Here is a 23,107-nt window from a genome sequence, read left to right as displayed (position 1 = left end):
TTGTAGCCCTGGATTTCCTCTTCACCTGGGACTCTGGCTGGTCATCCTGGCTGTTGGGGGGTTTGTTGATCTGTGCTGCACTTGGCCCTGGCTGCTCCAATATGCATTCCATTGGTTTTGTTTCCTATTTTTCACTGGGGTGAACTTATAGGCTATTTTTGCCTCTACAGGCAAAAAAAGTCACGATGGGCTGACTAACAATAGTTTTTTTCCTCGTTGAGAAAACCGCCGTTACTTGGCGTTAGCGTTAGTGAGCGGCAGTTCTTGTACATATGCCCCTAAGTTGTTCTGTAATTTGTATCCCCCAGTAATCAGAGAACTCTGCACCCTCACACCCCACTCCCTAGGACCCATATGGCCCCCACTCCCTGGGACCTATATGGCTTCCTCTCTCTGGGACCTATATGACACCCACTCCCTGGGACCTCTATGGCACCCACTCCCTGGGACCTATATGGCACCCACTCCCTGGGACCCATATGGCCCCCACTCCCAGGGACCTATGTGGCCCCCACTCCCTAAGACCCATATGGACCCCGCTCCCTGGGCCCTATATGGCCCCCACTCCCTGGGACCTATATGGCCCCCACTCCCTGGGACCCATATGGACTTCACTCCTTGGGACCTATATGGCCCCGGCTTCCTGGGACCCATATGGCCCCCACTCCTTGGGACGTATATGGCCCCCACTCCCAGGGACCTATGTGACCCCCACTCCCTAAGACCCATATGGACCCCGCTCCCTGGGCCCTCCATGGCCCCCACTCCCTGGGTCCTATATGACCACACACTGGGACCTATATGGCCCCCACTTCCTGGGACCCATATGGACTCCACTCCCTGGGACCTATATGGCCCGACTTCCCGGGACCCATATGGCCCCCACTCCTTGGGACCTATATGGCTCCCACTCCCTGGGTCCTATATGGCCCCCACTCCTTGGGACCTATATGGCTCCCACTCCCTGGGACCTCCATGGTCCCCTCTCCCTGGGCCCTATATGGCCCCCACTCCCTGGGACCCATATGGCCCCCACTCCCTGGGACCCATATGGCCCCCACTCCCTGGGACCCATATGGACTCCACTCCCTGGGACCTATATGACCCCCAATCCCTGGGACCTCTATGGTACCCTCTCCCTGGGACCTATATGGGCCTCACTCCCTGGGCCCTCTCTGGCCCCCACTCCCTGGGACCTAGAGGGCCCCCACTCCCTGGGACCTATATGGCCCCCACTCCCTGGGACCTATATGGCCCCCACTCCCAGGGACCTATGTGGCCCCCAATCCCTGGTACCCATATTGACCCCACTCCATGGGCCCTCTATGGCCCCCACTTCCTGGGATCTATATGACCCCCACTCCCTTGGACCTATATGGCCCCCACTTCCTGGGACCCATATGACCCCCACTCCCTAGGACCCATATGACCCCACTCCCTAGGACCCATATGGCCCCCACTCCCAGGGACCTATGTGGCCTCCACTCACTGGGACCCATATGGCATTCTAGCTCGTTTGCATTTCCCCTCTCTACATGGGTAACAACCCCCCGAACCCTGGGGCATATTAACAAGGGCCTTATCTCCGCTTTTTGCCTTTGATATTTTTATCACCCTATCTAGCATGCATTAGCGCATGTTAGCACCCGTTTTCCCGACGCCTCGCTTTGCATCCGTAATGAGATGCAAAGTGGCCATCACTGGGCAGTACTCCTTGTAAAGTATTGCTGATGTGCACATCGCAATATTTACAAAGAGGCCCACGCATTTTAAAAGATGTTAGGGGCATAATACCAAGGCGGGCGATATGAGATTATCACCGCTTTAGTGTCCGTTTTTGGCCGATAAGCAGCGATAATTTTATTAGCAAGCTGTCGCTAACAGCAGTTAGCGACAGCTTGTAGGCGATAGCGAGCGGTTTAGGGCCCGCTTTGCATGTCAGCGATATCTATCGCTAATGACATGCAAAGCGAGAGTACCCAAACTGTTAGCGACTGAAAGCAGTCGCTAACATCGCTATCGCCTATTATCAACGCAGGCGTAGCGATGGAAATATTCGCGCTAAGCGCGAATATCTCCAAAACCTAACGCCTGCTCAGACCAGCTCTTAGCCTGTATATCCAATGGGAGGTGGATATTCAGGCTAAGTCCCTATTAGCGATAATGCTTGAATATCGCTGGATTTCCAGCGATATTCAGCCATTTCGCGGCTATCGCCGGAAATGTTATCGCTTTAGAGATAAACTTTGCTAATAGCACGTTATCTCTGCGATAAAATCCGGCGATGCGCAGCAATAAAAAAAATGTCGCTAAGCTTATTTAGCGATAAATATCGCTAGTTGTTGATAATATGCCCCTTAGTTTTTGGCGAAAACGGCGGTTTTCGCCAAAAACTAACGTCTGCTAAAATGCTGACTTAGGTATACTTACCATTGGGGGTGGATTATGCTGATACGACCACAGGGTCGTATCAGCAAGGTTATCGACGTTTTCCATGGAACATCGCTGAAAAACCAGCGATGTTCCATGGAAAACATCGCTATCACTGGAATAAGTATTGCCATTGCGCTATGTATTGTTAATACAGCGCTAGCATGGCGATAGTTATCAGCTATAGCCGGCGATAAAAAGGTTCACGTTGAGGGCGGCCAGTGATAATTATCGCTGCCGCTTGATGATATGCCCCCGTGATAGTTCTCTTTGTATACGTCGCTTCTTTGACCTCTGCCCACAGTTCATCCTGTGCTGTCTATACTCCCTCCTATAGGCTCCAACAGCCATTCACTGCCACTTCCTGGTGGCGCTGGGTATAAGCCTGTCAAACTTTGTGACTTGTGTTATAACATTCCTTATTGTACCAGCGGGGGCAACGTGCGTTCTTGCCCCCCCCTCTTCACTGTTAATACTGGCCGCGACCACAGGAGTTTCAATCCACGACCCGTTAAATCCTACATAATCAATACATTCAGGGCAGCATCCCCAGGGGCATTAAGGGTGCAGGGTCCATATATTGTCATGACTGCATTTAACAGAGGGATTTCATTCAGATATGTCTCTAAATCCATCCAGCACTTCTTCTGTTATGTAAGGGTCTCCCACTGCCCCCCACAGTGACACTACATCACAAATGTGCTGATCAGTACCCCCCCCCCATGGCCCCCCCGGATCATGCCCCCCTGTTGGCCTCTGTAGCAGGTCACCTACTGCGGCTGGAACTGGCGCTTTCCAAGATGGCCACCATGATGCCAAGGGTGAGCAGTAGAGCCCTGAACCCCATGGTGCTCTGGGGGTGCTCTGCTATCGCGTCTTCTTCCTGTGGGGAAAAGGGCAGAGAAATGTCTGTCACTCACTGACGTCAACACACAGGAGTCCAATGATGGGGTCCTGTGAGGAGGTGTCACTGGGGCACCCCCCGTGGAGAGTACTGATGGCCGCGCGTGATATGGCTTCAGTCATGTGTGTTCCCTTACGTGACGTGTGTCACTTTCATCAAATGACATCATAGTATCTCGTTTTGGGGAAACAATATGCAGATTTTGGTGTTTAATGCATAAAATCCTCACAGTCTGGCACGAGGAGCTACACTGCTGACAGAAACAGGAGCAGACATAGCCACGAGGAGCTAAACTGCTGAGAGAAATAGAAGCAGACACAGCCACGAGGAGCTATACTACAGCAGAATTACTGAAACAGTACTAGACATAGCCACAAGGAGCTACACTGCCGCAGAATGACAGAAACAGGAGCAGACACAGCCATGAGAAACTACCCTGCAGCAGAAAAGCAGAAGCAGACATAGCCACGAGGAGCTAGAAACAGAAGAAGACATAGCCAGGAGGAGCTATACTGCAGCAGAATGACGGAAACAGAAGCAGACATAGCCATGAGGAGCTATAATGCTGAGAGAAACAGGAGCAGACACAGCCACGAGGAGCTAAACTGCTGATAGAAACATGAGCAGACACAGCCACGAGGAGCTATACTACAGCAGACTTACTGACACAGTACTAGACATAGCCACAATGAGCTACACTGCCGCAGAATGACAGATACCAGAGCAGATATAGCCACGAGAAGCTACACTGCAGTAGAATAGCAGAAGCAGACATAGCAATGAGGAGCTATACTGCAGCATAATAGCAGAAGCAGATATAGCCATGAGGAGCTAGAAACAGAAGACATAGCCAGGAGGAGCTATACTGCCTCAGAATGACAGAAGCAGACATAGCCATGAGGAGCTAGAAACAGAAGAAGACATAGCCAGTAGGAGCTATACTGCACCAGAATGACAGAAAAAGTAGCAGAAATAGCCACAAGGAGCTACACTGCAGCAGAATGACAGATACCAGAGCAGATATAGCCACGAGGAGCTAAACTGCTGAGAGAAACAGGAGCAGACACAGCCACGAGGAGCTATACTACAGCAGAATTACTGAAACATAGCCACAAGGAGATACATTGCCGCAGAATGACAGATACCAGAGCAGATATAGCTACGAGGAGCTACACTGCAGTAGAATGACAGAAACAGGAGCAGACATGGCCACGAGAAACTACTATGCAGCAGAATAGCAGAAGCAGACATAGCAATGAGGAGCTATACTGCAGCATAATAGCAGAAGCAGATATAGCCATGAGGAGCTAGAAACAGAAGAAGACATAGCCAGTAGGAGCTATACTGCACCAGAATGACAGAAAAAGTAGCAGAAATAGCCACAAGGAGCTACACTGCAGCAGAATGACAGATACCAGAGCAGATATAGCCACGAGGAGCTAAACTGCTGAGAGAAACAGGAGCAGACACAGCCACGAGGAGCTATACTACAGCAGAATTACTGAAACATAGCCACAAGGAGATACATTGCCGCAGAATGACAGATACCAGAGCAGATATAGCTACGAGGAGCTACACTGCAGTAGAATGACAGAAACAGGAGCAGACATGGCCACGAGAAACTACTATGCAGCAGAATAGCAGAAGCAGACATAGCCACGAGGAGCTAGAAACAGAGAAAGACATAGCCACGAGGAGCTATACTGCAGCAGAATGACAGAAACAGAAGCAGACATAGCCATAAGGAGCTAGAAACAGAGGAAGACATAGCCAGTAGGAGCTATACTGCAGCAGAATGACAGAAACGGGAGCACAGTACGAGGATCTAGACAGCAGCAGAATGCCAGAAACAGGTGCAAATACAGCCAGGGGGAGCTACATTATAGTAGCATCTCCAACACATATGCAGCCATAGTCACTGGGAGCTACACTGCTGACAGAACCAGGAGCAGCCATAGCCAGGAGGAGCTACACTGCTGACAGAACCAGGAGCAGCCATAGCCAGGCGGAGCTACACTGCTGACAGAACCAGGAGCAGCCATAGCCAGGAGGAGCTACACTGCTGACAGAACCAGGAGCAGCCATAGCCAGGAGGAGCTACACTGCTGAAAAAACCAGGAGCAGACATAGCCAGGAGGAGCTACACTGCTGACAGAACCAGGAGCAGCCATAGCCAGGAGGAGCTACACTGCTGACAGAACCAGGAGCAGCCATAGCCAGGAGGAGCTACACTGCTGACAGAACCAGGAGCAGCCATAGCCAGGAGGAGCTACACTGCTGACAGAACCAGGAGCAGCCATAGCCAGGAGGAGCTACACTGCTGAAAGAACCAGGAGCAGCCATAGCCAGGTGGAGCTACACTGCTGACAGAACCAGGAGCAGCCATAGCCAGGAGGAGCTACACTGCTGAAAGAACCAGGAGCAGCCATAGCCAGGAGGAGCTACACTGCTGAAAGAACCAGGAGCAGCCATAGCCAGGAGGAGCTACACTGCTGAAAGAACCAGGAGCAGCCATAGCCAGGAGGAGCTACACTGCTTACAGAACCAGGAGCAGCCATATCCACAAGGAGCTACACTGCTGAAAGAACCAGGAGCAGCCATAGCCAGGAGGAGCTACACTGCTGAAAGAACCAGGAGCAACCATAGCCAGGAGGAGCTACACTGCTGACAGAACCAGGAGCAGCCATAGCCAGGAGGAGCTACACTGCTGACAGAACCAGGAGCAGCCATAGCCAGGAGGAGCTACACTGCTGAAAGAACCAGGAGCAGCCATAGCCAGGAGGAGCTACACTGCTGACAGAACCAGGAGCAGCCATAGCCAGGAGGAGCTACACTGCTGACAGAACCAGGAGCAGCCATAGCCAGGAGGAGCTACACTGCTGACAGAACCAGGAGCAGCCATAGCCAGGAGGAGCTACACTGCTGAAAGAACCAGGAGCAGCCATAGCCAGGAGGAGCTACACTGCTGAAAGAACCAGGAGCAGCCATAGCCAGGAGGAGCTACACTGCTGACAGAACCAGGAGCTGCCATAGCCAGGAGGAGCTACACTGCTGAAAGAACCAGGAGCAGCCATAGCCAGGAGGAGCTACACTGCTGAAAGAACCAGGAGCAGCCATAGCCAGGAGGAGCTACACTGCTGAAAGAACCAGGAGCAGCCATAGCCAGGAGGAGCTACACTGCTGAAAGAACCAGGAGCAGCCATAGCCAGGAGGAGCTACACTGCTGACAGAACCAGGAGCAGCCATAGCCAGGAGGAGCTACACTGTGACAGAACCAGGAGCAGCCATAGCCAGGAGGAGCTACACTGCTGACAGAACCAGGAGCAGCCATAGCCAGGAGGAGCTACACTGCAATCCCAAAGATGCAACCAGAAGACTATAGCATAAAAAGGAACAATATCGATGGGAGACTCTGTGAGCTCCTCTGTAGGTGCAACGTGCAGAGAAACCGGGTCGGCATTAATATCACGATAGGAGATGCTTGGAGCGGAAACAGCGGCACCTGTCACTCAAGGATGCAAGCATCCTCTGTGCGTCTCTACATGAAGGCAGTCACAAGATCCTTCCCAGACTATTAATAGCTGTTAATTCCCAGCACTGCAATTATGGACTCGGGCGTATAAGGGAATGGTGTATTAACAACAGTTATTGCCTGACAGCCAATGGTTAATAAGTAGCCTTACTTATTTAAATCCTGAAACTTGGAATTATTGATGACCAAGGACATCAACCACTGGAAAAGAGTTGCCTCAAGCAGAGTTCTAATTGTGGGAAAATTAACCAAACACAGGCTGCAGCTGAGGTCAGAGAAAAAACTCTGGTGTGGTGGAATGCTTACAATTCGCCTGCAAACCTGAACCTCCTAACAGGAAACATGATGTCCTGAGGGGCTTGAAGACAGCAGAGAGCCTTATCAAATGTGGAAAGTTTACCACCTGGCACACACTTTAATTACACACTTCGCGGAGTATCCTTCTACTCCTGGACATGGTCGCTGCTTCTGTGCCTGCCGCATTAGCCTGGTGGTGCTGTCCTGGCCCTCCATCTACTTGGCCCCAGTTTGAGCCCCCGCAACTGACCTAGCAATTGTCGGTGCCCCTTAAATTAGCTGTTGTTCACCATTTTCTTTTGTTGCCCGTAATATAGTTGTGCGTCCCCATTTGTTTCTGTTCTCCTTAAAGTTTTGTTGGGTGTGCCTGACTCGTGTGCTCGCCCGTCCTTTGCCACAGAACCCCCCACAGCTCCTCCCAGGGCACTCTAATGGAGGCCGCAGCGTGGCTGCGCAGCGGGCATGCTGCTGGCGCACCAAAGGCATGCCATAGGAGAAACTGTCTGCGCCCATCCGTACTTGGACCGCGCCCAGAGCCACAAACTCTGGTCCTCCAATATTGTACAGGTACTCAACCACAGAGCTCTGGAACCTGGACTCTTCACACAACAACAACAGCTGCATCGTCTCACCATGCATCACAGCAGGATCTTTCATCTGTATCCACCGCCGCTTCTGCACAATCATCACCTTACTGAACTACACCATGCCCACCACCGACGACGACTGTCCCCAGTTCAACTCAACTGTCTCCTGATCAACGCTAGATCACTCTGCAAAGACGGTCTGGGACACCATCTCCACCCTCAGCCCAGATGTCACATTCATCACCGAGACATGGCTCTCCCCCACATCAGCCCCCAACATCGCCTTTGCAACCTTCTTCAGCTAAAAAAAGAAACACCGAGACTGTACCAACAAACACAGCGTAGGCATCACCATCATACAGAAAGAATTCATCACTGGCTCCATCACCAATGATGACCACACGCCCATCATGGAACACATGAATTTCCAGCTCCACTCAGACCCCAGAACCACTATCAGAGGAACCATGACCCACAGACCACCAGGACCACGTACTAGCATGAGCCATATCATTGCAGAACTCATCACCCCCTTCCCTTCTAATACCAACACTACACCTCAACTTTCACCTAGACGACCCCCCTGACAACAACACCACTGACCTGCTGGAAAGACTAGACAACATCAGCCTCAAGCAGATCATCAGAGACCCCATGCACAGAGGTGGACACACGTTGTACACCATCTTCAGGTCTAGCCACAGAAACAAATACACCCACACTTCAGAACTCACCTGGACGGACTATATCATCATACACTTCACCCTCGTCTGCCCTCTGCACACCACCCTCATCTGAGACAGCGCTTCCCACCCCAGCTGGACCACAGGAACCCAGCAACAATAGACAGACGCCCTCAGCACCACCCAGCCCAACATCATGGCAAACCCTGGACCAATCAGTAAAGAATTGTAACGCCTCGATCACCAGCACTGCCAACCAAATCACCCCGTCCAACCCCCCAACATCTTCCAGTTCATGTGAATAGCACCGGGTTTAGGACTTCTTTTACCACAGGGAGTGGTACTAACACACCTTCACAAAGACTTCTTCCACTACAGAGAGCGGTACTCACCCACATATTTGCAATGCAATAGGTCTCGCATTAGGAAAGTTTGAGCTACTGGTATTGTAAATGACACATTTTTTATTTATGTGTTGGTTTTGAAAATAGCGAAATTAATAGCTTTGTCATTTACAATGCTAATAGTTTTAACTTTCACAAATGTGACATCTATAGCATTTGTAATGTAATAGGTGTTATATTTTCGTGACTTAGATGTATTGATATTGCAAATAACAATGGCTTTTATTTTTTTAAAAATAATAAATACTTAAATGAAAGCTATTGTAATTTATAATGTCAATAGCTTAAACTTTTGTAAATACCTTTTGTGAAGATTATGTTCAGTGTATTTTATTGTGACAAAAATCCAAGAACAGAAGTGAAATATTAACATATTTTTGTGTCATTTGTAATAACGCTTGAAACATTGAGAGAATATATTTGAACCAGTTGTTGTTGAATGGTTGCACAGATTGATGCTGTGGTGGTGCTGAGTGATGTTGTGGTGGCGATAAGTGATGCTGTGGCATTCAGTGATGCTGTGGTAGTGCATAGTGATGTTGTGGTGCCCCTGAGTGATGCTGTGGTGGTGCTGAGTGATGCTGCGGTGATGCGATAGATAGATAGATAGAGTGAGTGCGATAGATAGAAAGAGTGAGTGCGATAGATAGATAGAGTGAGGGTGATAAGATAGAGGGAGGGCAATAGATAGATAGAGGGAGGGCGATAGATAGATAGATAGAGTGAGGGCGATAAATAGATAGAGTGAGGGCCATATATAGATAGACAGATAGAGTGAGGGCGATCGATAGAGAGAGTAATAGCGATAGAGAGTGTGATAGATAGACAGATAGAGAGGGCGATAGATAGACAGACAGATAGAGTGAGGGCGATAGATAGATAGAAGGTGATAGATAGATAGATAGATAGATAGATAGATAGATAGATAGATAGATAGATAGATAGATAGATAGATAGATAGAGTAAGCGGCGATAGATAGAGTGAGGGCGATAGATAGATAGAGTGAGGGCAATAGATAAATAGAGTGAGGGCAATAGATAGAGTGAGGGCGATAGATAGAGTGAAGGCGATAGATAGATAGAGTGAGAGCGATAGATAGAGTGAGGGTGATAGATAAAGTGGGGGCAGTAGATCGATAGAGTGAGGGAAATAGATAGATAGATAGAGTGAGGGTGATAGATAGAGTGAGGGTGATAGATAGATAGAGTGAGGGCAATAGATAGTTAGAGTGAGGGCGATAGATAGATAGAGTGAGGACGAGAGATAGATAGAGTGAGGGCGATAGATAGATAGAATGAGTGCGATAGATAGATAGATAGATAGATAGATAGATAGATAGATAGATAGATAGATAGATAGATAGATAGATAGATAGATAGATAGAGTGAGGGCGATAGATAGAGTGAGGGCGATAGATAGATAGAGTGAGGGCGATAGATAGAGTGAGGGTGATAAATAGAGCGAGGGCGATAGATAGAGTGAGGGCGATAGATAGATAGAATGAGGGCGATAGACAGAGTGAGGGCTATAGATAGATAGAGTAAGGGTGATAGATAGATAGATAGATATATAGATAGACAGACAGATAGAGTGAGGGCGATAGATAGATAGAGGGTGATAGATAGATAGATAGATAGATAGACAGATAGATAGATAGATAGATAGATAGATAGATAGATAGATAGATAGATAGATAGATAGATAGATAGATAGATAGATAGATAGATAGATAGATAGATAGATAGAGTAAGCGGCGATAGATAGATAGAGTGAGGGCAATAGATAGATAGAGTGAGGGCAATAGATAGAGTGAGGGCGATAGATAGAGTGAGGGCGATAGATAGATAGAGTGAGAGCGATAGATAGATAGAGTGAGGGTGATAGATAGAGTGAGGGCAGTAGATCGATAGAGTGAGGGCAATAGATAGATAGATAGAGTGAGGGTGAAAGATAGAGAGAGGGTGATAGATAGAGTGAGGGCGATAAATAGAGTGAGGGCAATAGATAGTTAGAGTGAGGGCGATAGATAGATAGAGTGAGGACGAGAGATAGATAGAGTGAGGGCGATAGATAGATAGAATGAGTGCGATAGATAGATAGATAGATAGAAAGATAGATAGATAGATAGATAAATAGATAGATAGATAGATAGATAGATAGATAGATAGATAGATAGATAGATAGATAGATAGATAGATAGATAGATAGATAGATAGATAGATAGATAGATAGATAGATAGATAGATAGAGTGAGGGCGATAGATAGAGTGAGGGCGATAGATAGATAGAGTGAGGGCGATAGATAGAGTGAGGGTGATAAATAGAGCGAGGGTGATAAATAGAGCGAGGGCGGTAGATAGAGTGAGGGCGATAGATAGATAGAATGAGGGCGATAGATAGAGTGAGGGCGATAGATAGATAGAGTGAGGGTGATAGATAGATAGATAGATAGATAGATAGATAGAGTGAGGGTGATAGATAGAGTGAGGATGATAGATAGATAGATAGATAGATAGATAGATAGATAGATAGATAGATAGATAGATAGATAGATAGATAGATAGAGTGAGGGCAATAGATAGATAGAGTGAGGGCGATAGATAGATAGAGTGAGGGCAATAGATAGATAGAATGAGGGCAATAGATAGATAGATAGATAGATAGATAGATAGATAGATAGATAGATAGATAGATAGATAGATAGATAGATAGATAGATAGATAGATAGATAGATAGAGTGAGGGCGATAGATAGAGTGGGGGCAATAGATAGATAGAGTGAAGGCGATAGATAGATAGAGTGAGGGTGATAAATAGAGTGAGGGCGATAGATAGATAGAATGAGGGCGATAGATAGAGTGAGGGCTATAGATAGATAGAGTGAGGGTGATGATAGATAGATAGATAGATAGATAGATAGATAGATAAATAGATAAATAGATAGATAGATAGATAGATAGATAGATAGATAGATAGATAGATAGATAGATAGATAGATAGATAGATAGATAGATAGATAGATAGATAGAGTGAGGACAATCAATAGATAGAGTGAGGGCGATAGATAGATAGAGTGAGGGCAATAGATAGATAGAATGAGGGCGATAGATAGATAGGTGGATAGATAGATAGATAGATAGATAGATAGATAGATAGATAGATAGATAGATAGATAGATAGATAGATAGATAGATAGAGTGAGGGCGATAGATAGAGTGAGGGCGATAGATAGACAGATAGATAAATAGAAGGAGGGTGATAGATAGAGTGAGGGAGACAGATAGAGTGAGGGCGATTGATAGCGTGAGGGCGATAGATAGAGTGAGGGCGATAGATAGAGTGAGGTGGCCTCGTGGTGGGCGTGGTGGTGGCCGTGGTGGTGGATGTGGTGGTGGTGGAGGTGGTGGTGGTGGATGTGGTGGTGGTGCATGTGGTGTGGTGGACGTGGTGGTGGTGGAGGTGGGTGTGGTGGTGGTGGACGTGGTGGTGGAGGACATGGTGGTGGTGGACATGGTGGTGGTGGACATGGTGGTGGTGGACGTAGTGGTGGTGGATGCAGTGGTGGTGGACATGGTAGTGGTGGATGTGATAGTGGTGGATGTAGTAGTGGTGGACGTGATAGTAGTGGATGTGGTGGTGTTGGTGGTGGACATGGTGTTGGTGGTCATGGTGGTGGTGGATTCGGTAGTGGTGGACGTGGTGGTGGTGCACATCGTAGTGGTGGTGGACATGATGGTGGTGGATGTGGTAGTGGTGGACATGGTAGTGGTGGACGTGGTAGTGTTGGATGTGGTGGTGGTGGTGGACATGGTGGTGGTGTTGGACGTGGTGGTGGTGTTGGACGAGGTGGTTGACGTGGTGGTGGTGGACGTGGTGGTTGTGGACATGGTGGTGATGGACAAGGTGGTGGTGGACATGGTGGTGGTGAACGTGGTGGTGGTGGTGGTAGTGGTGGTGGATGTGGTGGTGGTGGAGGTTGGTGTGGTGGTGATGGACGTGGTGGTGGTGGACATGATGGTGGTGGACATAGTATGGTGGATGTGGTGGTGGTGGATGTGGTGGTGGTGGTTGTGATGGTGGACGTGGTGGAAGTGGTGGAGGTGGTGGGTGTGGTGGTGGTGGACGTGGTGGTGGATGTGGTGGTTGTGGACATGGTGGTGATGGTGTGCGCTTCCTCACAGTGGTGGACGTGGTGGTAGTGGACATGGTGGTGACGGTGTGCACTTACTCACAGGTTTGATTTCCGTGCAGCGGGCACACAGCCGAGGTGATCTGTGCGCAAGGAAGGAAATGAGTGAACTGGGGCAATAATTAGGGTTCAGTGGGCCCTCGGGTCAAGTCACCAGTGCACTTGCTGAGCCAAATGGAAGCTAGGCCACAACACTGGAAGAAAGCTACAAGGAGCCTGCTTCCGGGCACAAAGGTGTGCACTGTGCACCACAAAGATCACAGGTACAAATTGAGGTGAACTAGACTCTTATGCATAGCTGAGAGGCAGCGACTCGGTTTGCAAATGTTCCCCTACTTTGAGAAGCGAGATGCCCAGAGACCAGCCCTAGGTGTGCCACAGAGCCCGTGCCAGAGTGACTGCGCACACACTGCCTGCTCGTGGGTCACGGGGCACTGTTCTGCCCTTTAAATGGAGTGTATTAGAAGTTAATAGCTCATTACATTTTAAGAGCCTCTTAATGTACCGTTCGGTGACCGGCGCATTCCAGCGCCTTAATGAGTCGAGAGCCTGCCTCAGGGCACACGAGGGCCAGAGACACAGGCAGAAAGGGATAGAGTGGGAAGAAAGAGCGATCAGGGGTGGGCAAAAGAAAGGAAGAAAAGAGAAATAGGGAGGAAAAGTGGTAAGTGACGTGAAAAAAGAAGAAATGGCGCAAAAGAGAAGATAAAAGGGGGATGCGTTAGGGAAGAAGGACAGAAGAGGAAAAACAAACGAGCATGGAAAGATAACAAACAGGGGTGGAATAAAAAAACAGCCCAATAAAGAGCAAGGGCCGGGCGGAGATACAGAAGTTGAGAAAACGGGGATGGACGCACGTAGAAAACAGAAGAAAAGGTGGGGGTAGGGAGAGAAGGGGGTTAGGAGAGGGTCAGAAAGCCAAAGAAGGGAGAGGATGGTAGAGGGGAAGAGAGGGAGATGCTATGGGAAGAAAGTCGGAGGCAGAGATACAGAGGGAAGAGAACTGGGGAAAGCAGGGTAGTACGAGTAGCAGAGAGGTAGTAAAACGGAACAAGCTCTCGGCATTGTGTGGCGTGGGCGGGGGAGCGGATTCCTTGTGTTTAAGAGCTTGCAGGAGAAGTGGCTCCTTTAACAAGCTCTCAGCATTGCATGGCGGGGCGGGGAGTGGATTCCTTTGAGGTCTGATGCCGAGGCTGCTAAATGGTGTGCGATGTACACGCGCCCGGCTCACATGCACTGTAGGCAATCCGCCTTTGGGTGCATTTTTCAGAGCCCTTACTTTAATCCCGCCAAGCATCCCTAAAGGGATGGCTTAGGCGAGACCTAAAAAGACTTCTTGTACCACAGAGAGCGGTCCTCACCCGCACCTTCACAAAGACTTCTTTCACCACAGGGAGGGGTGCTCACCCACACCTTCACAAAGACTACTTTTACCACAGAGAGCGGTACTCACTGACACCTTAACAAAGAATTATTTTACTAAGAGAGCGGTACTCACCCACTCCTACTGTGTCTCCAAGTAAAGCTGATGCCAGAATGTCTGAAATTACTGTATTTATACGCTGCCATATCTGAGCCCATCCTTACACAAACACGCCCGGGCTGTCTGGGTGATGAAAGAGTCTTGCTTATCACCAGATAAACCTTCCTAACACATCTGTTCTTTCTTTCATCTTGATACATTTATCTACTGCCTCCATCAAGTGTGCTTTGTTTCCTAGCAATGAGCAGTGCACTGCTTCCTACCTAAGCAATATGTTTGCCTTTCATCGATGCCCCTATATGCATCACTATCAGTCCTGGTTGAAGCGTTATGCTTCCTAATTCCACCGGGATAGTCAACAAATGACTTCATCTGATGCCTCTCAACCCTGGCCACTATCTCCACATCTTTATAAGAGAGTCCCCACTACCTCCTGTATTTCATTTTTACTGCACACTTCACAGTATAGCGGCCATAGAATTGTGCTTCCAATTACCTCTGACCTTACTTTACATATTATACCCCTTTTCCATAAAAAAGGACTTATATAACCTAATATCTTTCGCACCACCAGCTTCCCTACAACATTATTTTTTCTCTGTCCCATGCCCACTCTTGGCCTTCTGCTGCACAGCTATTACTAGTGAAGCAGATGCATTGGCACCAGGTCCTAGGTGCCTGAGGGGGCAGTTCTGTTCTATTTAGTGTATTCTTTTTACTATGAAGCCAGGGGATGGGGACCACTTTCCTTGCTTGCTTTAGGGGCTCCTTACTACACCACGGATTCTGCTTTCCCAGCATTATTGCTGAGTGTTCCTTATTTGTTTATGGTCCCTTCTGAATATTCTGTGCCCCCCTAAAATATATTCCCACCAATTACCCTGCATAATAGAAGCTTCTGCAGTGCCACTTTAAAAGGCACAATATATGATACCCTTGGTTGGTTGTCTTGATTCGGGTAAGGTGCCCTTGGGAGTTTCTCATATGGCTTGTTTTACATCCACTTTTTCCTGTTTCCCCAGAGCCATGAATGAACTCAGGTGAATTCCAAGTTCAGCCTGCCCTCTGTGTTGTTCCTTGATTGTACAGTATTTTATTTTTGTAATTCTTCATCCTGCTCATTCCTGAGAAAGATTAATTATGGTAAGATAAAGTATAATACATCTGGATTTTAAAATAAAATCAGTACGTTGCATCCCTATCCACCTTAGAAACCCCATATTTTATTAGGAAAGGCTAAAGGATGTTGCTATGGGTAACCACAGACAAGGTCACAGGTACAAGACTCAGCTATTTGCAGATAATACCATTTTTCCTAATAAATCCAACATGCTGATAAACCATGAGGAGCTGGTAGCACCCATTAAATGCTCCACTGCTGTCCCACCTCTCCACAACTCCTCGACTGCGAATGTTACTCGGCAACGGATAAGGCCCTCGTGAGCTGTACATCACTGTACCCTACAGTTGTTGTTTTTTAGATTAAATCCTCCAGGCTCTACGAACTGGTGGATAAAGTTTACAGGAACTCTAGAACTTAGGGGCGGGCGGAACTTGCTGAATTTTACTCAGTGGATTCTTGTGGCGTTATACAAAAACTCTGCAAGATTCCACGGAGTTCCGCCAATGGGCAAAAATGGGCAGGTTGCACTGCTCCCATTGTGATTTAGCGCTGGTAGCACAATTCGCATAAAACATTTTTTAGCGCGAAATGCACCATGTGGTGCCCCAGAGGGCGGAGCAACTATAGTAGATTTTCTACTTGAGCGGCAGCATCCTGGCCGCAAACGCTCGCCTCCATCTGCGACTACCTGCTATAGAAAAATCTCAGCGGATGTTCTCCTAGTGAATGGAAATCGCGCTACCGGATCCCTAATCTCTAATCTCGCTCGCGCTCTCCAACTTATTTTTCTGGAGTCTCAGTCAAGAAAAAATTCAACCATCTGGTAATTGGAGGAATTTGGCCGGAACTCTATGTTACAAGAGTAAGCTGATCTGTCAGTGTCACGGGTGGAATGGAATATTCCACCCATCCCTCGGGACCACAAGCACAGGGTCCTCAACCAAGCATCCACTGTGCTGCATTCCAAATATTCGGCACATTATGAATCCTTTAAAAACAAACAAGAACTGACAAAGCCACTATGAACAGCATCCTCCAGACAATATTGAAAAGCCTGGCACTTAAATAATACAGGCATTGCAAAAGATTTTTCTTTGGGAGAATAGAATGTGGGCTTTTTAGGGTTAGGCTATAGCTGCAAAAAGAAAATACAGATTATACAGAGAATCACTTTGGTTCAATAAATATTAAAAACATCCCTTTGTGTATTCTTTGTTTAATTCTCTGAGAAAAAGAGAGCACGAGTGACTGAGCAAAAAGTTCTAATTCTGTCACCATGATTCCTGAGGGACCCGAGTCGTCATGTTCAGTGTTTGCCAGAACTGTTCTCTCCCTGCCTCAGTTTAGGGGGGCTAATGGTGACACTGTGAGCTAACGGGTCCAAAGGACAACATATCCTGCGGGGATGCACAGGATCAGTCTGGCACCATCCTAAGTTTTATCAGTTCCTACTGATTAGTGGGTAATACACAACAGTACCCAGGGCAAAGACGTGGAGGCTGACCTCTTCTTCAAGCTACTTAATAACAAAAACCTACAAGAAGCCATTCAGTCAACTGCCCAGTTGATTAGTGGCAGCTGGATGTATGACGTTACAATGCATGCTTTTACCACGCATGCTGTTACAGCGCAAGTATTACAACGTAAACCTTTACAACGCATAGCGCTTTGGGGTGCTGGATAGTGAATAGTTTAATTTACTATTCCAACTCCAGTCCCCGTGGACACTAGGGAAGGTGTTGGATAATAAATTAAATCTATTCCCTATCCTAGAGCGCCCCCCAACACAATGCGGTGTAATAGTTTTTGTTGTAAAACCTGCTTTGTAAAAGCACTGCGTTGTAAAAGTGTCGCTGTAAAGGATGTTTCCCATGGCAGCTAGACCCTGCTGTTGGCTTCTGCCGGCCACCTAGTGAGTCTCTAAGAGCCTCCCCTGAGGTTCTAGGGGCCCTTATAATTGTGCTCCTGCAGTGATTGGGACTTAACGAACTACGGGTCCGATATAGAGACTGGTGCCAAACTGAAGGTGTGCCCACTTGATGCAGAGCCGGGTAGACCTTTAGTAGGCTGACAGTGGAGACTACTCCATCTTCCCCCAACATATTGTTATTATTATTATTATTATTGAATTCTCGCATAGCGTGTAACTACCCTCAGGGGTTTCCCAGCGCTTTGAGAGCAGGTAGTGCAGCTATTGAAATGAGAGCTCAAATAGCCAAGATTTCAATTCTGTACGGAAGGTAGTTAGGGAAGCACAGCTTCCCAGGGAGGGTGATCCATACCTTGGTGCCTCCCATACGTCCCCTCAAACCCGCCCTGGGGAGTACCGTTACTACAACGGTCTCTGAGACGCAGCGATCCGACCCCAAGGACCAAAGTCACAATTCCACAAGCGGCGACCTTCATAAGGAAGGGGTGATCATGTCATTCCAAGAAATGGTTGAGCCATACAGGCTGAGTACTGGCCAGTTCTGAACATACGGCACTGTGCAAGAGGTGGCCCATGACCCTTAGGGCACTGGGGAGACCGAGCCCCACATGTCACACGCAGCGAATATACTGTTAACTTCTGACACCACATGCCATGCCATCACATCTCTGTTCCTGGCACTCTCCTCAGCATGTCCCCAGTGCAACCTACCGAGCGCAGACTTTATGCACCTGATATTGGCTTTCACACCATTGCGCAAACATGGCAGGAGGTTACCTCCGTGGTAGTGGAACTATCATCACACCCCCTCTCCCCACCCTCGAATCGTGCTCGTTGGGACCATATTGGATTAAACTCAGATCTGTGACAGGGGGTAAGTGATTGGAAAGTTTCAGCACTCTGTCTATCATCTTGTTGTGTTTGCTATGTTCACCCTTAGTGGCCAAGGGTTTGCCCAGACGTGGGTCCTTTCTCACTGTGCCACTGGATTCAAGCTAGCCCGGCTGATGAGGGGTAATACCCCAAAAACGGTCCCAGGATGCTTGTTTCCATTCCAGGGAGAACCTGGCCTGAAAGTTCAGGCTGGACTGGTCCCATGAGGATTAGGGTCAAGACTGATTTGCATATGGCTGGGTCCAAGCTTCGGTGACAAAGTGAGCAAAAGAACAATGGATTAATCCCAGATCTGTGACTGGGGTAAGTGGTTGGAATGTTTCAGCACTCCATCCATCATCTTGTTGTGTTTGCTATGTTCACCCTAAGTGGCCAAGGGTATGCCCAGATGTGGGTCCTTTGTTCACTGTGCCACTGGATTCAAGCTAGCCCGGCTGATGAGGGGCAATACCCTGAAAACGGTCCCAGGATGCTTGTTTCCATTCCAGGGAGAACCTGGCCTGAAAGTTCAGGCTGGACTGGTCCCATGAGGATTAGGGTCAAGACTGATTTGCATATGGCTGGGTCCAAGCTTCGGTGACAAAGTGAGCAAAAGAACAATGGATTAATCCCAGATCTGTGACTGGGGGTAAGTGGTTGGAATGTTTCAGCACTCCATCCATCATCTTGTTGTGTTTGCTATGTTCACCCTAAGTGGCCAAGGGTATGCCCAGACGTGGGTCCTTTGCTCACTGTGCCACTGGATTCAAGCTAGCCTGGCTGATGAGAGATGATACCCTGAAAACAGTCCAAGGGTGCAGGATGCTTCCATTGTGCTTCTTACCATCATGCAATCTCATCTTTTTTCAAGTCTCAGAAGGGACTTTAGGAGTGATCTCTCCTTCATAGAGAAAGTAAAGGTCTCATGATTTGGAGCCATCATACATCTCCTGCATATTTCTGATGACAATAGGAACTTGCATTAGCAATATGATATCCTAAGTGCCATTTTAAGATGGACAAACGGCTCATACCTTTTTGACAGTAACACTTCACAGTGTATGAACCTCCTGACACATGCAGCAGATGTGCTAGGTAGCAGCACTGACCTGTATCACCACCAACCCAGTTGTATGAGATCAAAAATAGAAACAAGGCTGGGTCTCTGCAGCAAGAACATTTCCATTTACTGTGTCAAAGTAAACAATTAGGGATGAGTGGAGACCATAGAAGGTATATACTTGTTGGCCCGATGCCATGACCTTACTGGAATTTAGCAAACACAAGGAGATGATAGATGGAGCGCAGAAACCTTTCAGACACTCTCCCCCAGTCACAGATCTGGATTGAATCCATCATCGTTGTTTAGCTCACTTCACCACCCTAGTTCAGACCCGGATATGGAAATCATTCTTGACCCTGTGCCTCATGGGAACAATCCAGCCCGAACTGCCAAGCCAGGGATTCCCTTGACCGGAAACAAGCATCCTAGGCCGGTTTCGGGCTAATACCCCTCATCAGCCAGGCTAGCTTGAATTCAGTGGCAAAGTGAGCAAGGGACCCACGTCTGGGCATACCCTGCCAACTTAGGCGAACGAAGCAAACACAAGGAGATGATGGACATAGTGCTGAAACTTTTCAGACACTCACCCCCAGTTACAGATCTGGGTTGATTCCATCATCATTCTTTAGCCCACTTCGCCACCCCAGTTCAGACCCAGCTATATGCAAATCAGTCTTGACCCAGGACTTAGTCCACAGAATCCTATCCTCCCCCTCTCCTCCTTTCTGTCAAAAAAGATCTGTAATGACTTCTGGAATCTGAGGTGACAGCTTAGGGAACTGGAGGCAGAAAGAAAATGAACACTTCATAAACGTCACAAGCCTCTGATGACCTGGAACACGGCTTCTGGAAGGTGTGTAGCAAAGATCTTTGGTCTGCCATTCAGCGACTTTTAATCGCAGTAACCTTATAAAACAAGGTACCATTGATCTAAAAATACTGGTGTACAACGGGATACAATGTCTTGTAACAGTCGAACGGTTTAACAGGGGATGAAAGCAGAGAGGCCATGAATTGCCTGCAGATGACCAGAACAGCCTGGGAACTGCATACAAAAGCCTTCCTCTAACAGTAGAGAATCAGGAGCCAGGATGATTTGGAGTGTTTGAAGTTGTACCAGGAATTTTCTATAATGCTAGCAAGCAAAGCTCAGTGTCTGAAGATTAAAGCGTTTGCCTGCTAACCACCCAAATGAACTGCAGAGGAGCAAAAAAAAGTGCATGGGACAAACAGTGCGAAGTATGTGACTAGAGGAGATAATCCATCAACTTCTGTTGCCAGGCAAAGTGTAGTACTGTAACAAGTACCTAGTCCTCCCAGCTCTAACTGACCCGGAAGTGTTTGGAATCCTCTGGCTCTTTCCAGAATGTTCTGGCTTTTCTGAAATGTTCCAGGTCTTCAGAATGTTCTGGGTATTTCCAGAATGTTCTGGCTTTTCTGAAATGTTCTAGGTCTTCAGAATCCTCTGGCTCTTTCCAGAATGTTCTGGCTTTTCTGAAATGTTCCAGGTCTTCACAATCCTCTGGCTCTTTCCAGAATTTTCTGGCTTTTCTGAAATGTTCTAGGTCTTCAGAATGTTCTGGGTCTTTCCAGAAGGTTCTGGCTTTTCTGAAATGTTCCAGGTCTTCAGAATGTTCTGGGTCTTTCCAGAAGTGCTGATTATGTTACCCTGTGACTTCACCCTCCTTCGCATTGCCCAGTCGCCACTCGCAACAGTCTCCAGGTCCAGCCGATAGCAAGTTTCTATCATGAAGTCCGAGAAATATGACTGTGTCCCTGTGACACTGGACACAATCCCCAGATATCACTGTTAAAATGGATATCGATGCATTTATTGATATAAATGAATTATCGTCCTTATTAATAGAATCACCTGTCCTGAACTCCACATCTACCTCAACACGCAAGTATGTGGTCAGGCAGGCCCTGCAAACTAGGCCCGGGATTACTGATTGATGTGCCACGAGTGGGAGGGTGCGTAGCTAGCAGGCAAACGCTCGGGCAGGAAACTCTTTAATCAATCCGACGGATCGGCGCATCAACACTCCAAGATTGCCCCAATAAAGCACACATGCCGAGAGGGGAACACCTGCTGCTAAAACAACATAAAAGCCAGATGCCACGTGAGTTAGGAACATATAAACAATCAGGACCTGGTACACGTAGTGATCATGCGCTCGCCATCTGGACACATTCACCACTGGTGACACCGTGTCCATGCAAGGTTGAGTCAATTTATGACTCTAAGGCAGCAACAAACATTCCTTGCCATATTTGGTACGCTGGAAACTTTTATTGCTTGTTGTAATTTTTTATTAATTAAGAGAACAAATACCCAATGTAAAATGTGACAGACCTCAGACCTTGTGCCTGTAACTCTTCACCTGGCTGAACTGTTATGTAAACAATCTGTTCCTGTTTTGCCAAACGCCTCTTGTCTTCTGTTTTTATTAAGGAATTTGAACCCTGCAACAGCACAAACCCCAGAATTCCTGAAATCAGAGGGGTTTCACAAGTACACAGGTGAGTACAACCCATCATGTTCCTGACATATCTTCAATTCCGCAGACCAGTGTCTTTCCTGATTTTAAATTTCTTTAATGGCACAAATCATTTCTGGGCAATTTTTGATATCAGGAAACAGTTAAGCATCAGTTGCAATCATACATTCTTTGACTTCTTCGCATCTTAAGACGTTTTCTTCTTCCTTCCAATAATCTGGATTTTTTAAATAATGCTACTGAGGCTTTTTTTTTAAAAGAACATGTTTTCATAAATTGAATTCTGATTACTCAAAGTTATTGTGAAACAAGAGGTGTTCTTTACCTAAAGAGGAAAAGGAGTTGAGGTCCTAACCAGGGGGTGTGCTCCTATAAGGAGCGAGGCCTTCACACTCCCCAAGGGATGTCATGCTTCATCATCAGGCAGCTCCTCGTTGAGCCGGCGCTGCAATGCCCAACGGGCCCTGCAGGGGAACTCTTTGCCGGAGATCTTTTACCTGTGATCTTGGCCGATGATGAAGCGTGTGTGTGTGGTCTGTGAGGTGTATATACAAAGGTAAGTAGAGTGTGGGGAGGATGTGAGTTATAAATAGCTATGAGAACCAGCTGTAACAACACCAACCAAATTTACCTTTTGACTTTATCTCTCACATGGAATTCAGAGTTGTTGGTTTCTCTGGAGCCCCCCAGTAAGTCAGCCATCTGACCCTTGCTGTCCACTTCTTATCCTGGGTACAAGCTGCAAGAGACTTTTTTCCCTACAATTCCCAGCTGTCCGGTGGCTTTGATGGTTGTGTCTGCTTGGCACCAAGAAATGTCTAAAAGCCACCACCCCTGAGGTCCTGGGTGGAAAAGTGTAGTCCTTTGTCTGCTTGGGGACAATGAAAAACTTTTTGAAACTTTTGCTTCAGAGACCAATCCAACTGTAGTATTCGACTAGGGCTCCTTTGTGGTCAGTCTCTAACCACATCTAGGTCCTTTCTGCACATTGGTGATATTTCAACCCAAATCTTTAAAAATTCATATCTCCAGCTTCCCCTTTTGGAATATTGTTGTTTTTCTGGCATTTTGTTCATTAAAATGTTCTCTATATGTGTAATTCAGTTTA

At 47.5% G+C, this 23,107-nt stretch overlaps 1 long non-coding RNA gene across 1 annotated transcript in view; it reads left to right on the top strand.

Annotated features, from left to right (window-relative positions):
• The window catches only part of LOC144821573 (uncharacterized), a 2,083,451-nt gene extending 2,061,430 nt beyond the window's left edge, over nt 1–22,021 (top strand). The window contains exon 7 of the long non-coding RNA XR_013608384.1: nt 21,954–22,021. This is a non-coding gene — a long non-coding RNA (uncharacterized LOC144821573). The remainder of the gene's footprint in view (nt 1–21,953) is intronic.
• Nucleotides 22,022–23,107: the final 1,086 nt, after the last annotated feature.

The sequence above is a fragment of the Lissotriton helveticus genome, chromosome 2_2, assembly GCF_964261635.1.
Source record: "Lissotriton helveticus chromosome 2_2, aLisHel1.1, whole genome shotgun sequence".
Lineage (NCBI taxonomy): Eukaryota > Metazoa > Chordata > Amphibia > Caudata > Salamandridae > Lissotriton > Lissotriton helveticus.
The sequence above is the reverse complement of the archived record's forward strand: the minus strand, read 5'-3'. Positions and strand labels throughout refer to the sequence as shown.